The sequence below is a fragment of the Anticarsia gemmatalis genome, chromosome 15, assembly GCF_050436995.1.
Source record: "Anticarsia gemmatalis isolate Benzon Research Colony breed Stoneville strain chromosome 15, ilAntGemm2 primary, whole genome shotgun sequence".
Classification (NCBI taxonomy): Eukaryota; Metazoa; Arthropoda; class Insecta; order Lepidoptera; family Erebidae; genus Anticarsia; species Anticarsia gemmatalis.
The window spans coordinates 12184015-12199466 of record NC_134759.1 but is presented as its reverse complement, the minus strand read 5'-3'; the positions used below and the strand labels follow the sequence as shown (position 1 = coordinate 12199466).

Here is a 15452-nt window from a genome sequence, read left to right as displayed (position 1 = left end):
AGCATATTCGTAAATGGTATGAAACCTCGTACAAAAAGAAAACAGTATTTTCATAAATTCAAGGTATAAATAAACGCTTTTTTTGTAACAAAATAACTGGTACATAAACAAGTCGGACAACTTTCATACAAAACATCCACAAATACCGTTTCAGTAGGCGTTACGTTCAGGAACCTTTTTTTACGTCCACCATGAAAATATTTTATGTGAAAATCAAATCCCTTTGGGCTATTTTTCACCGTTGATGCCTCACATTTCATAAAACAATGGCGACGTCATCCGTACAATCACGCACAAAAGCGTTTCATTAACACCAATTTTAATACAAGTGTTAAATGTGCGTGGGTGTTAATTCACAAAATTTTAATGGAGAATTGAATAAAGCTGATGAAATAATCTGTTTCTTTTATTTGACTGCTTTTGTATCATTCTTAAAATGAAACAAATTATAAGGGTGTAATTTATATCTGAACTTCACATAAAATAATAATATGCGTGATTTTATATGCATTTACTATCCCTTTGTTCCGTTGGATAATGTAGCACGTTAATTCATCAAACATATTGTTCGGAAGTAATGTTTAACCAATACAAACATAACACAATACATTTTACTACAAAATAACTGATAAAACCAAATTTGAAAACCCCTTTGCACTGAAACGTTTCTGTCCCATCAACAACCAACCTAACGTATGTAATAAGTATCAATGAACGCATACAAATAACTAATTAACGAGCATAAGTCAATATCAATATGAGAGGACATCGGCACAAAATTGCAACTGCAATCCAAGACTAAAGTGCAGTTAAACTGCAAATGAATGGGCTCGTTAATTTAATTTAATCGCTTTATTCAATTAATAGGCCACGGCGGCGCAAAAATACAATTTCGCCTTTATTTTTAGTGCACCCTTGTGACTCTTGATGACTCATTTTATAGCGAAATGAGCATTCTACTGACGGGAATCGACCTTTATAACAATCAGCTATCAATATTATATTCGATTGGATGTTAAATTACTTTTTTGTAGGATACAATCGCTGTTTGTTTTAATAATTTGGTGTACAGAGTTGTTCTCAGGTGAGACTAAGTTTACAATTGTCAAAGTTAAGAGCTAAATTTTGTAGATTTCCTATTGATTTAATGGTTATAAACTTTTAAATTTTAATGCGAAATATGAGTATGTAGTGTATTTTTTTCCGTGATATGTAATATATATTATATGCCTTTACTTTAAAAAAACCTGAAGCTAGGCCTTTGTTATAGCTGTGGTGTCTTAAAAGTGTAATATTACACTACCTTTTTTATTGTCGACAATTAATTATTATTTCGTTTTACTATCTAAATTGTCCGTTTTATTAAAAAATTGTGTATTTGCATAATAAATAAAGTATATAATCAGCTATAAAATAATATAAACACATGATTGACAATGACTTCCTGACTCATAAAACAACAAACGTCAGTGAAATAATAACACAAATGTTAACAGTGTTGTGGTGAAGTGTACCGGATGGATATATGAACAGTTATTTATTACTAACAAACATATTTTGATAAATTCGCTCACTGGCGATACTTGTAAAAACGCATTCCATTACAACATCGACTTTTTGTTGTCAATCTACATGTTAAAAGTTTAAAAATGGGTTTATTTGTGATTTTTAAAACGAGTTTGAATTTACAGTTTTTGTGGATTCCGATTTATTATAAAAACACGTTGACGTTTCAGATTTATTCCTGCAAACTTTTGTTCCTCTACCATAACATGCCTGCATATCGTTTAGTATTTTTCTAATGTCATGTGTAGTTGGTATGTTTTGTTCCTTCTTTCACTCACTTGACTATCAGTCTTCATATTCGTGCTATCTTACACACAGCCATATTCCTTTATAAATATAGTTTTAAAATAATGTTATCTTATTATTATTAAGGTAAGTACCTATTAGGCATTGATTACTATTCGCACTCTCTACAAAAACATGACCGACATAGGCATAACACATTTAAATTATCCATTTCGACCAAAATCAAAACAATACACAAAGTCAATAATTAATCAGATTACCATACATTTAACTTTCCCCGTCATGTAACAGAAAAACAATGCAATTAATTTACGATGTCTATCAAATAAACAAAACGACCCATTTTACCCTCAAATACCGATGGAAACTCATTGGAAATTCCCCACAAAATTCCCTATTTATAATCATTTCCACATAACAAAAATGTCGGGACGTTTGTGTGGGTAACTCGGGACATTTTGGCGGCAAATCGGACGTTTTGTGTTGAATCGGCGTCGTGTGCCGCCGTGATGGCTGCTGGAGGCTGGCGGAGGCTTTACGAGAACACGGCGAAGCGGTGCGGATCAAAATACTCCCAGCACGAATCTTACGTGGAGCTACTAAGTAAGCGATTAACATACAGGATTCAAAATACACTAAATAATATAATTTTAAGGAGATAATTAAGGTACATTTCATTTGGAAGGTTTTAATCATATCTTATAGATGATGCTTATTCTGATTTCGATATCGCTGACACGATATTATAATTAAAAGGAAAATCTGTGGAAAATCTTAAAAATTACCTAAAACTTGTATCTGGCTTGACTTTGCTATCCACAGTGACAGTCTCTCAATACGTTGAATCATTCAATCCTGATACAACATTTTTGAGCATTGCTAAAAATACATTTCCGAAATGACCAAGAACCCCATAAATAATTGTTCAATGACATCGAGGTGTCTGCAGTACGATAGAAAGTTAGAATCCCAACACCGACCATTCACTTCAAACTCTATAAAAATAAACATATCCTTTTTCTACAATTAGATTCTGCAGAAAGGAAATATCTAATAATTTTCCTGTCTGATATCATTCGGTTAACTAACTAACAGTTATCTGGAGGTAACTGGGCGCAGTTAAGAATACACACGACAGGATATCGAATACAACATCAAAGGAACGTGAGCGCAAACTGCGGAAGAACGCTCTCTTCTGTGAATTTCCGGATCAATTTCCTTAAAAATATCTGCAAAGGTATTCTCACTTATATTACTTTTATATGAAACTAGCTGACCCGCGCAACTTCGCTTGCGTCACATAAGAGAGAATCATAATTTTCCCCGTTTTTGTAACATTTTTCGTTGCTACTCCGCTCCTAATGGTCGTAGCGTGATGTTATATAGCCTATAGCCTTCCTCGATAAATGGACTATCTAACACTGAAATAATTTTTCAAATCGGACCAGTAGTTCCTGAGATTAGCGCGTTCAAACAAACAAACAAACAAACAAACAAACAAACTCTTCAGCTTTATTATATTAGTATAGATTTACATTGTGAAAACTATAAGTATAGTTATCGACTTATTTAAAATTATCTTTCATCATCTTTAGAAGCTTAGGTTTCAGTTTAAATTTCATCTGTTTTTGTTCATTTGTAGGAGGTATTTGTAGTCAACAACTTTACTTCAAAAAATCTTAAAAATGGTATCAAAAAGTACTATTTGAATACATTTCCAAAACCTTCAAGATTATCATTTAAACTTGCTGCTCAAATAAATAAGAACAGGAATTTCAGTCTGAAAAACAAAATGTACAATTGTCAAAATATTTCAGTTTCATTGATCTGTAAGGACTTCGTGGCCCGCACGCTATAACTTACTTACAAAGCTCATAGCGAGGGTTTGATTGACGTAAAAACTCATTGGCCACGTGCGCCGCTTGTCAAATGTGCCTCAAAATACTGCCTCAAATATCGCTCGTGTCATAGCACAATTCACATTGCATATTGTGAACGTATAAACAAGACTTTTGACATACTTTTTCTACGCAATATCTAGTCTGAATATCTTACAAAGGAATTTATTATATTCTCACGGCGAGCTTCAATACCCAGCCTAATATTAAAACTTCCTCTCCGAGCACAAAGTAATCTCGCAAATTGAAGCCTAAATCCATCTATCATCTCAGGTCAACAATGAAAAAAATACCTTCGTACACTTGAGGAATTTCCTTCCCAATCTTGTACATAAAACACAAACATGTTGTACAGCGCTGTACCGTGTTGTACTGTGTTGTACTGTGTTGTACAGTGTAGTACAGCGGCGCGAAGCAGTGTCTAATTCAATGAGTTGGCGCGCCCGCGGGACCTGGCGCGTCGGGTGTCTTACAAAATTCCATTTCAAATAAAGTCATTACGCACGCCCGAAATCCCTTGGAAAACTGTGAATAATGACCGGGAATTATACTGTGTTTTATGCCTCCGCCCGCGCCGAGCCTCCGGGCCACGCCGGGGACCGAGCCGGGCCGCGGGGAGAGGGCAAATTTTAACGAATTACTGGAAAGATTGGAGCTTTTGCCTGAAAGAATTGGTGTGTGAAATTAGATTGTTGGTTTGGGAACCTTCACATCAGTTTATTATAACAAAGAAACGGTAAGGGACGACGCTCGAGGCGGCGTCTCCATACAAAATTATTCTTACACTTCCCAGTGTTTAAGTTGTTAGCGAATAGTCGCAAAATTTCCGCGAGAGAGAGCTTCCTTCTCAATTTGCTGAAAAACACTCGCAAAGTAACTGAGTAAGGGAGTAATCCCATTATTTAGTCATTACTTTATTAACCCGCATGGTAAACACGACACCGGTGGAGAGAGCCGGATCAAATAGAATCATTTGGAAAAACATCCTTAATTACTTAATTTTTGCACGTTGTGTGTTCGTTACGCTCCGTACAAAGCTATCTGGCGCGGCGCTCGGCCTAAAGCTAATATTACACCGGCCCGAAGCTGAGTAATTAACAAATGAGATTTTTATCTCCCCTTCTAATATCGTTAATTTAATCGCTCGATATTAATATCTGGGAGAGGACAGGGCACTTATCAGGTGCCTCATCTTGTGCACTGTACAAAAGGTGTGTAAAGTTTACATGCAACGATATGAGGTAATAGACGTGTATGAAGTGACGGTTTACTGTATAGCTTTTTAACTGAAATTCAACTGTCCCGTTGTAGGTGCGGTTTGAGCAAAATATATTTAAGTTACTATGCAGAACTTGTCATATAAGTATACCTATTGAATATTTGTAAAAAAACTTCTTGTATAAAAAATATTCAGGCACCATAAAATACAGCACAATCCTTTTATTCTTCACAAATAACTTGGAAACAAACTGGTAACATCATTCAAAAATATCGAGGAGCCAATTGAAAACTCATAAAAACAATACATAGTCGGTTGAGAGCGTGCAACAGAATTCTTTGTGAATCCAATACATCGCAGGGGCGATATATCATGAGAACATTATACATCACTTCGACTATTTTATCCGGACATCGTATGCAGAATAGTATCCGAGAAACTTTGCTGTGTAAACACACGGGACGTTCACGAGCGGTGCACCACACTGCCATAATAAGTGGACTAGGAAACTAAACCGAAATTTTGTTGCGCTGATAGTTTGCTGCGTTCTAGTTTGCGGCTAATTGTTGATTTGCTTCGTGGATACTCACTTGAAGAACGACAAAATTTTGCTTAAAAATTTAATGAAATGTACAGCTAATATCTTCTTATCAGCTATCATGAACTAATATACCATTAGTTACTTTTATACTATTAGTAAAATCCGTAGACCTATTAAGCATTAGCAATAAATAGACACAGCATAAAATAATTTTGTTATTATACCTGTATTATGTTCCTATGTGATGCGGTTTATCAAAGTCCACGCTAAATAAACAAAGAACAAAATATAATATCTAAATGCAACGAGGGCAGAGGTAAAGTGTGTTTAAGGGCCATCTCACCGTTAATATGTTAATTACAAGTGGAGAAGTTACTGCACACCACTTAATTGAAAAACTTTAAACTTTTCCTCACGGCTCTCTCTGAAACACTTAAAACTTTCATAAAATTAAAATAATTTATGGTTTATTTCATTTCACGGCTTCTCATAAACAACAATCGTTTTATAAACAAGAAAATGAGGAACTTTGAACTTTCTTTGACTTATATTAAGTTTAAAAGAGTTCCTAACTAATAATGAAATTAATTTAATGAGACTGTGTTTTCTTTGTAGCGTATCTGAAATATGAAGTGAACTTAAGTTTACCATACATGCTACTATAACTACATGTATTGATCTGTCGTCGGCACGAAGATAGTTGTTCCTTTAACATATTTACAGATAAATAATTTAACAAATACTCGTATTACTTCCATTTCAAATGTCGGTATTTTAACTAACAAAATGATCAAAACGAACATTGAAACCATACTGTTACACAAACGTATCTTACTTACTATAAAACTCATTTAACAACCCGGTCCAATTTCCCTGCCGCGTACAGACTTCCTTTGTGGTCTTCACAAAAAAATATCACGGATTGATGTTGAAAAATCAGTGGTCATAATCCGTGTATATTACCATAGAGCGGACCCTCCTCAAGTGTTTGTTATCAGTATATTTTCACACACGGCCCCGCACAAGTCGTGGCCACCAACAACATTCAAAATACTACCAATATAAAGAAAAATCACCCTTATATTTGAGACCATAGGGTTGGTAACAAGTGCATAAATATCCCGGTCGTTGGATAACAAGTTGGACCGACGTTCGCGCCAACAATTTACGGAGTCCAATCGTGGCGATCGCTAGAATTATATTTCTGGTAGCTATTTGAAAAATTTTCATGTTTTTACAAACGTTATGTTCCAGTAGATTTTCTTTTATTGCTATTTTTGTGTATTGGAATTGAATAAAAGTTTCATTGTCCGATAACTCTGTTTTCGAAATAACAAAATGAACATGGCCGTTTTCAATTACTAAATTGTAACATTTTTGTTTCTTCGGAAGCTACTGTTGTTAGTTTTCCATTTAATTTTGAGTAGTTATTTGATATTAATTAATATTCTCCACATATACATATTATGCGAATGTTGGTATTTATACACAATTTATCCTCTCATTGCGTTGCTACGCCCAACGTTGGACCCATGTAATTAGGAACGCCTATGTTTCGATCCCATGTTGTTGCCGCGATCATTACCGCAGCTATTGAAAAACTCCAAACACTTTGTTGAACTAGAAATGCAACCCGACACCTCATAATCAGTAGGTATCCATCAGGTAGGTAGCCATACCCGACATATACCTTACTCATATACCTATAAATGCCTCCACATTAATTTCTTATAGCTATTTTATTTATATTCAGCCCTTTTAAACGTCGACAACGATCTAAAATGAAAAGCGACAAGCACCACACGTTCATCCATCACTCGTAACAGACACTTCAAGGATTTTTGTTACAAATATGTTAGACTAGCTTCAGGCTAGACTTTGATAGCGATAGATACATCAATAATAGTTAGCCTACAACATGTTATTTTTAGATTGTCCAAGGAAGTATAAGTTATTTTTAGCTTTTTGCTGTTTTTTACTTCTTATTTTACAACACAGGATTATCTTTAGTTAAAATTAAATTTAGTTTTCTTACAGCAAGTTAGATTATCCATAACCAATATCTTATAATCGATAAAATACAATGTAAAAACCATATTTTTTTCAGTCAACCGAAGCTATTCTACCTCTCTGGTTTCTCGCTTCTGAGTAATCACAGGTTAAACTTATGTTATGCCACTTTCGGAGCAGGAAATAGTCATTGGCTACAAAGGCTAGTGGCCGTAGCTAAATAATGTTAACAATTCATTACAGTCGGCATTGTAGCTAACTAACTTAATCACCTCTTAGCTATCTGGCGACTTGCCAGCTGTGCATCTACTGTTTACCCATATAATGTTGCCACTACAAAAATTTTACCCACAATGTCGGGTATTTTTGCAGGATTTATAGAAGACTGCCGCGTCAGCTGCTCACAAGATGTTGCCAGACGAAGCATTATGATACAGCTTGTGAGAACAAAATGCTAATGTCAACTTAGTTTTTGTTTTAAGAAAATCTAGGTAAAAGTTCTGTCGACAGCCTCGCTGCGGTTACCTACATTATAGTGCATTAAAGTCACCGAGGCGGTGTTTTTACATTTTTGTTGGAAATTTGTTCTTAAAATTATGCGCTAACTACTTTTTGATTGGATCACACCTGGTTTCTAACTGATCTATATATTATCCACTTCAGGTTATGATACAAGATGAGTTTTAGAAGCGACCCTAAACAATTGAATAAATAACCTAACCTAAGAACTGAGCTTGGGTAAGTATATTGAATACTCAATTATGCTGAGCAACTTTAGCCGTTTACAGCTTCACTCGTATAATAAATTCGCAAAAATGGCTGGCAAAATTTGTTATGACGTATGACAATTATTTCATTCATAAAGTAGAAGGAATTTGTCAATTAATTACTGATATGTTTTACCCTTTATCAACATTATATAATTAAACATGTACTTACCCCGCGGCTCGCGTCTCTCTGTTAATCCTTCATCATGAGCTAAGAAACACCTTGTTAATAAAACGACTACAATTAACGTATGACACACACAAAGTATATGTTTAATCACTAACGGATATTATACACCAACAATGACTTTTGATCACACAACACTTCAAATATTAACGTTAAAAAATAAAAAAAATTCAAAATACCGTTATTTCGTAAACTTATTACAAAATATTTCAAAATTAAAAAGTCGAATAATTTTTAGTCAGCCGTTTTTAATTGGCAGTACATATTTATCAATTTAAATATACGATGTACTGTCGATAATGTAGAGAAAATATTTGGTTAGAGATAGATTTTAAACTTTCGCGACTTGTACACATAATATTATAAATCAACGGAATTGAAACTTAAACACGATTGAACATTAAGGTTACGAAACCTTATAATAATATGTTTTTCCGACGTTTCGATCGAATTACATCGACCGTGCAGGTCACGGGCTGACTGATGTAGCTACTAAGCGTCATCACCTTGTAGTGCGAGTTTCTACGACTACCCTCACTTGGTCATCACAAATATGTTACTGTGCGAAATTGACGGTACTTGGCACTTACGACAACTTTGACACTTTGACATGTTACGTTATGCCGGCGACAGGATTCCATCTAGATCCATCCTCCCAGTTGAAGTTGATGTTCTTTTTTATTTCGACTGCTTTTGTACCATCCTGGAGTAATAGCGACGACCTGTGGAGAAGACCCGGGGCTGGTGTAACTCAATCCAGTGATTGGTTCTTGCTTCCAACTATCGCGGACATTGTTGACATCCTAGTTCTTGCCGGTCGATAAATGTTCTTTGACCCTTTCAGTTATTGTTCTTTTGGTCTATCCGATGTTGGTTAAAGACGTAGAGAAACGCTAAGGTTGTCGCTATTAATCATCTTATTTGAAAAAAAATACTAAATTATTTAAGAATTTGACAGAATATTTTTCCTTTTTCAAGAACCTATTTACCAGAGTTAAGTGCAACTTATGTATCGTTACTGAAAGTCTATAACAATCACCCAACTAAATATAATCATAATCCGCTGGACTTTACCCGTCAAACGATATTATTGTCTTTATGTTTATGTCGTTTAGTAATTAAACTAATTAAACAGGCTGTTTGAGCAAACGTTGAACGAACGCTATAATAAACAGATTAATTCTAGAACATTATGTATTAAGACACTGATCTTAATTATTGTTCGTTTATTTATAACTAGCTGATCCGCGCAACTTTGCTTGGGTCACATAAGAGAGAATGGGTCATAACCGTATAACGTATAACCTATGGCCTTCCTCAATAAAAAGGCTATCCAACAGTAAAATATATATTTAATTCGCATCAGTAGTTCCTGAGATTGGCAAGTTCACCAGACAAACAAACGACAATTTCATAATATTAGTATAGATTTGATTCTAAACGGTTAAGTGCTTCATGATTTCCTTAGGCTTGTTTCGTCAGAGTATTTTGAGCACTGAAGGTTATTACGTAAGTCTGTACCTGAAGTAATTAATTTAGTTTATTCGTATGGAAAACCAACGTTATTCGGTCTGTCCTAATTGCAGATGATTCCTTGTAATCTATTATGTAAATGACTGGTTATTTAAAAGGTTTAAGTACTTTTTACTTCGTGTTTAAAACGCATATATTCGAATCTTTAAAATACAAAATTTCTTGTTCTGGACATAATTTGCTAACAAACATACAAGGGCTTGAGGATCATAAAAATGCAGAATATACATAGAACTACCATATAGAGACGACGACCTAGCAAAGATGCGATTAGGCCATCACTAACTATTGCCCTTTGAAATCGTTATACTATACTCAAAGATCTTTAGTTCGATTCTCTACTACTATCGACAACCGACCTGTCATCGAGAAATTTCGTATGAAAATCTGATCAGCGCCTCTGACAGGTGTCGTAGGAAACATTTTGGCAGTACATTCTAAATGTCGAAATTTCGATACTCGACATTACCGACTGTAAAGAATCGCGCTACTTAGCGTATCATTTTAGAAATATTAAACCGTATCTATTAAAACTAAGATATTCTTCCCACTATTCTTACATTCTAACCTAAAGAAATGTTAACAAAACGGCCTGTTTCAAAGCGATCAGCTCGTAAGGTCGTGGCACCGAAACATCCAGTGTGGAACGTTTACCTTCCCCGTGTATTGTGCCGCTGAAAGCGACTGACAATAGAAACTTACCCCGAGCCAGTCCAACTTACACTAGCACTACGATCTAGACAGCTAGGTGCGCTGGAAATACCACGCTTAAAGATTTTCTTGATTAAGTTGAGTTTTGTTAATGAGCTTGGCGGTTAGATTAAATAAGGCAACTTTGCATTGCTAGGTTTATTGATAGCGAATCACAGAATACTTTTAATATTTTACAGCAAAAGATGTCTTTGAGAAATGAATTAAATGGGAAAAATCTAGAATGTGTGTTTTTAGTATTTCCTAAAAATGCAACGGGATAGTTAGTTGCCTTCGTGTGAAACCAAAAGCAATCCGACATAACTGTGCGAATCAAATTGTGGGGAATAATAGGTGATATATCTAATAATTATAATAATAAATTATACTTGGTAACGAGTAAGTAATGCTTAGCTCTGATGTAAGTAATGCATAGTTCCAGTGTTACAGATTCTAGGTTAAACAGATACGCCGACTGCGGATAATACCGCGAACATAGTGGATGATAGCGACCGTGCAGTCGCGGGGGCCAGTCGATATCGCCGGTCTCTCTGATGTCGCTCTACGCAACTCTACATCGAGGTCAACTAGTTTACAAACTCGCTACTGTCTAGCTGTCTTAATTCAGTTCTGCTGTCGCAGCCGACCGCTGCGGCCACGCTGCGCCACCGCTGCGATTTGCCGACGATAAACTTCCACTAAACTGTTGTTCACTAGAGCGCGACCGTTTAAAACTGAACTTTTTCAATTATTCCACTTGTAGTTTATCGCATTCGATTCCTTGTTGGAGTTATTTGATTTGCAAGTTTCCGGTATGCCGTTGAAAACTTGAGCAACTAGTTATGAAGAGAGATTGAAGAAAATTCCCAGCGATGCTAGGATTGTCTCGTTGACAAAGACCTCATAACAAAAGTCGCTGCTACTGAGAAAAAAGTCTTTTGTAGTCGACAGCGGAGACGCGTCAAGTGGGAACTGCGCTCAACATTTACTTAATAGATCTGTTATATAGATGAATTTATTATTGCAATCCGATCAATAATAATTAACTTTAACTCTGCTATTTATTACGCTCAATAATATGATGCCGCTTTATGTAAGAGGAGCTCGGTATAATACGATGTAACAAAGTCTAATTCAGACTGGGCAAATAGCCCAAACGCTTCGTGTTTTGTTGGCACCCAACGTGTTACCTAGTTTTGCTATTTATCTACTTAGTTTTATTTTTAATTGTACGCAATAAACATTGTATATTTCAACACAAACGGCTAGCAGCGCTACAGCTGTTTCTTTTATTAACCGTTGGTGTTCACGATAATTCTTAAAAAGCATTTTCCCTGAGACAGTGTACATTGTGTCAAGTTTGTCGCAGTACGCTTCGAGCGGCGGTTCTAAAACTGTATAAAACAATATTTTCCGATATTAAAACTGTATTTCGAATCGAGTCTCAACAAAAATTCGATTTGGTAACTTTTGTGAAACGTGCCAAAGTTTAGCGAAGTTCCTAACTTGTCGTCATATCGTGGTCGGAATACACGGCCCGCGTTGTTGCAGCCGCAGACACACCTAACGTAAACCAGTTAGAGTCCACATTGAACCGCTCCACGCGCACACACAGTTATTATTAAGAAAGATGTGATGAACATCAATGTAAATATTTAGTCAGTCGCTTCCGACGCTCATATTTACGTTTCTGTTGCTTCGAAATTACACTACATATATGTACAGATTTGTGTGCGTTATATTTGAGGAGGAATCCGTAACATGACACAGCAATAAAACGGATCCTCGCGGTTCCAACTTTGAACTCGTCTCCGGTACTTATTGAAGTTGTATAAATTACTTCCTCGCAGAATAGAATGCTATTCTCGTGAACCAATAAAATATAATATAAATACAACAATATTATAAGCAAGATACCGTTAAAGGTTTTCCGTATAAGAATCCTGTTAGATTTATATGGGACGCTTTCATAGTCTTAACTTCAGATAAACAAAAATAGAGAATGGAGAGAAACGTTTTTACTAAATCATAAAACAAATAGAAATATCTTGCGGACAGGGTGTATGGATCCGCTAGATTATGTTAAACGGGTCGGCCAGTGTTTGAGATCATGATCCGGCCACTTATAAAACATAGTTCGGGTGGCGGCTCCATTTACCGCTGGTCACTCGGCTCGCTCCGGTTAAATCCGGTAAGTGGAGCACGGTGCTCGAATAAATCCCCATATTATTGTTATTGCCGGAGCGGATCCGTGGCTCTTTGTATACGATCGTCTCGTGCCATTATAACCTGTTTTTCCGATACTATTTTTCAATATGTGTTGGTATGTCTGAGACATAATGTGGTAATACTGTTTTATATAGCTATTTCACACACGGTATGAGAATACGTTTCGATTATTCGTTGAAATATGAAATGCAGACGTTAATAAATGCCGTTTTTGTTGAAGAATGGTAACATAGTAAATGCAACCGAAATTGTAATGGCTAATATTCAACATTATATAATATCAATTTGTTATTCTGAGCGTCAATTTCCAAAGCTTAATCCAAAATCATAACTCATATCGTTTACTTTGTGAATAAGATTGATTCATGATTGAGTTCTTAAACTGTCAAAGTATTCCACATGCTTTAACTTTGAATTAATCACCAGCCTCCATATCGATAGTGCTTTATAAAACTGAATTATGAAAAGAGGTGGTACGGATATAATTTACTTTTATTGATTGATTTACATTGTTACATTAGGTCCACAATCAAACAGTCTCTGATACGACCGATCTCTGATAGGTCAATCTACATCTAAAACGAATATAAAAGGTACGTCAGTAACATAATCACTTCACATTTGTTTGATCGGTTACAGAGTTGTTCAGGCATCATCTGGGCACGTTGGTTAGTTACAACTTCTTCTGCGCAGCCAGCTTCTTTCTGAGCGACTCTGGCATCTTTGCGGGCGGCGGGCGCGGCATGCCTGTGTATACCTTGAAGGCGTCGTACACGAACCACTGCAGGCCCGTCAACGTGCCGATCATGATGATACGCGCCACCAGCCCGCGCCAGATGCCGAACATGCCCACCTCTGAGATAATACCGCCGATGCTCGAGCTCGGGTCTTTGTTCAGCTTCGATACTATAGTGTCGGAGGGATGCGACACGATCGCGCACAGCACGCCCGCTATGTACCCCGCCGTGAACGTCACTATCAACTGCTCCACCTTCGTACAATCCTCCCTCGCCTTAGGAACCACGTTGTCGTATAAATACTCCAGAGTCTTTTCGAATGACGAGAATTTCATCATAGTGTAGGGCACCTGTCGGCCCCACAGCGGCGTTAAGCCTTTGTAGAACACTCCGAAGCCCTCGGTGTTGAGCATGTGCGGCATCGCTTGCCTCATCTGCGACGTGTAGCCCGGCGTGGTCTGCATACGGACTTTAGTAGCTTCGAACGGCGCTAATAAACAATCGGCGATCAACTCGGCTGACGCGGACGCCGCGAGGTACAGATAAGTCCTGTACAAATACGCACTTTCTTCATCAACCATCTTGGAGTATGAATACTTGAAATACTCGTAGCCGGAGAATTTGGCGGATCCTTGCATCGAGTAGCCGATGAGGGTCGGCGCCCAGCCTTTGACGAGGTTCCGGATGCCGCCCTCGGCGAAGGAGATGCCGAATCCTTTGAAGATGGACTTGTACTTGCCGGGGTCCACCTGCAGCCGGCACTTGACCAGGTCGAGCGGCGTGACGAAGGTGTGCGTGAGGCCGCACGCCACGGCGCCACCCACTCCGCACAGGATAAAGAACTTGTTGCTGAACATCTCACATGACGGCTCGTCAGGTTTTTTCTTCGACATTTTTATTTATAAATTCTGTGTTTATTGTTTATATTTATAAGATCCCTACGTGTACGATTTAATTTAGATATTATATTTGCCTATTTAATAACATTAGATATAATTTATAAAAAACTTGTCAGTGTCATAGAGGATTTATTTTTCTTGCTCATGTCAAGAGATTGTCCTTGACGTTTTTAAACTTTTGCAATAAATAGCGACCATAATATTGACTCTGACTTTATAGAAACTTAAATATAGAGATATACCTAGTTTTAGATGGATAGTAAATTCTCTACCTCACAAAACTTAAACTGTAATAAATTGGTGTGGCTTGATTATAACTTCCATATAGTACCTATGTCATGGTATAAGTCAGGTTTTGCATAAATCCTTCATGACAGGTAATGGTTTTATGTTTAATACTCTTTGTTCACCACGTGCAACATTGAACCTATATAAATGGCCGTCCCACGGCTTTCATCAAAACCATTTTATTTCTATGCAAAAAGTAGCTGTATCGTTGTAATTTTGTTGCTGTAATGTTCCATGTGAAATTCGTCTATATAACCCTGATTGCTTCCAAAAAAGGTTATTTGCGATCTAGTGTCTGCCGTTGTTATTTCTTGATACTGATTACTCAATAATAAATATTGTAACCCATGTACCATAACTGGTAGGGTTCCATAGCTAAACTGAAGTCTTCCTCTATCTTTGTTTGTTTCAACGCGCTAATCAGGAACTACTGGTGCTAATCGAAAAATTCAGTTTGATAAATTAATAATAGATAGACTATTTATTGAGGAAGGGTTTAGGCTATATAACATCACGCTGCGACCAATAGGAGCAGAGTAGCAGTAAAAAATGTTACAAAAACGGGGAAAACTATGACACATTATCTCTTATCTGACGCAAGCGAAGTTGCGTGGGTCAGCTACTATAATAATAATATAAAGT

General features: G+C 36.6%; 1 pseudogene; it reads right to left on the bottom strand.

Annotated features, from left to right (window-relative positions):
* Positions 1–13381: 13381 nt before the first annotated feature.
* On the bottom strand, positions 13382–14516 carry LOC142978861 (solute carrier family 25 member 3 pseudogene; annotated as a pseudogene).
* Between the last annotated feature and the right edge of the window lie 936 nt (positions 14517–15452).